Below are 1262 nucleotides of genomic sequence, written 5' to 3'. Positions count from 1 at the left end.
TTGAGCTCGCTCTGCAGCTTACTATCTGGGCGGCCTTGAGCAAGGCCCTCTATCTCCACAGGCCCCTTTTGAGTTTCATCTGTAAGTGAGGGTGCCAGTAGCTTCTGTAGTGGTGTGGGGGTTCAGTGAGCTCACCGTGAAAGGTCAGGTTAGCTTTGGTTGCTGGTAGCTTGAAACAAGTGTGCTGGTGGTGGGGGCGACTCTGAGGGTCTCCCGGGACCTGGAGCTGAACTCCCAAGACCCAAATGCCCGGTTCCTCCTGCAGGCTGCGAGGAGCCCAGCTCCCCATCAAGGTCAACCAGAGGCCCCTCCGTGTGCTGGGCCTGGCGGGGAGCGCAGGGCCGAGGGAGGAAAGGGCAGCCTCGCCTGGCTCCCGTGTCCCCGGCTGCATGGGCAGCGCTGGCCGCGTGCGGCTTTACCGGGCTCTGGCCTCTGCCTCACGCGAGTCTGGCTCACGTCTCTGTCCACCTCTCTTCAGTTGGGGCAGCCCTAGTGGATTAGGACCTCCCTAGTGCCTCACCTTAATTTGATCTGCAAAGACCCATCTCCAAATTAGGTCAGATGCAAGGTACGGTGAGTTAGGGTGCAGCCTCTTTTTAGGGCGCCCAAGTGAGCCTGTCACGCTGCAGTTGATTTCACAAGCTTTGACAGCATGGCGGGCCAGGCTTCAGTGGCCCTGGTGGGTCAGCACGAGTGTCCCAGGCCGTCTCTGAGAAATGGGGGCCGGGGGACACGTAGCCGTGTCTTGGGATTCTGAGAAGGGGGCCCCGGAGGCCTGGGGGTAGCAAGAACCCTGAGCCCCTCACTGTGAGCTGAACTCGGGTGAGGCCCCCCGAGGTCCGGCACATGGAGCGGGGCTGTGGCTGTCAGCGGTGTTAGCCTTGATGGGGGGCTGCAGTGGGCTGGGCTCGGGGAGCGTCTGGCCTGGCCCAGTGGGCTCGCCCTGGGTAGGTGCAGGGAGAGTCTGCAGCGGAGGAGGCCGGGAGCCCAGAAGCGAGACTTGAGGGCCTACGAGCCTCGGCCGTGGGGCGGGGCCCCTCTCAGGCCACAGGGGAAGGAAGCCTCAGGCAGAGCTGGGGAGTCCGGGGGACAGAGGACCTTTCACAGCAGGTGAAAGACGCGGAGACCCCCAGGACTGGACGTGGGAGGGGATGACGCAGGTGCTCTGGGAGGGGTCAGCTTGCGAAGAGGTTCGGGGCCCATGGCGGGAGCACCCCTCTCAGGCTGCAGTGAGTCCCGGCCCCGAGGGCGAGGGTCCGGCC

The 1262-nt window shown here is 64.3% G+C and overlaps 1 protein-coding gene across 1 annotated transcript in view; it reads left to right on the top strand.

The window, feature by feature from the left end:
- Positions 1 to 1262, top strand: part of LRP1 (low density lipoprotein receptor-related protein 1) — a 66782-nt gene that overhangs the window by 34672 nt on the left and 30848 nt on the right. The window lies entirely within an intron of this gene.

This window comes from Condylura cristata, unplaced genomic scaffold, assembly GCF_000260355.1.
Source record: "Condylura cristata isolate star-nosed mole 26May11 unplaced genomic scaffold, ConCri1.0 scaffold00034, whole genome shotgun sequence".
NCBI lineage: Eukaryota > Metazoa > Chordata > Mammalia > Eulipotyphla > Talpidae > Condylura > Condylura cristata.
This window is presented reverse-complemented; position numbering and strand designations above follow the sequence as displayed.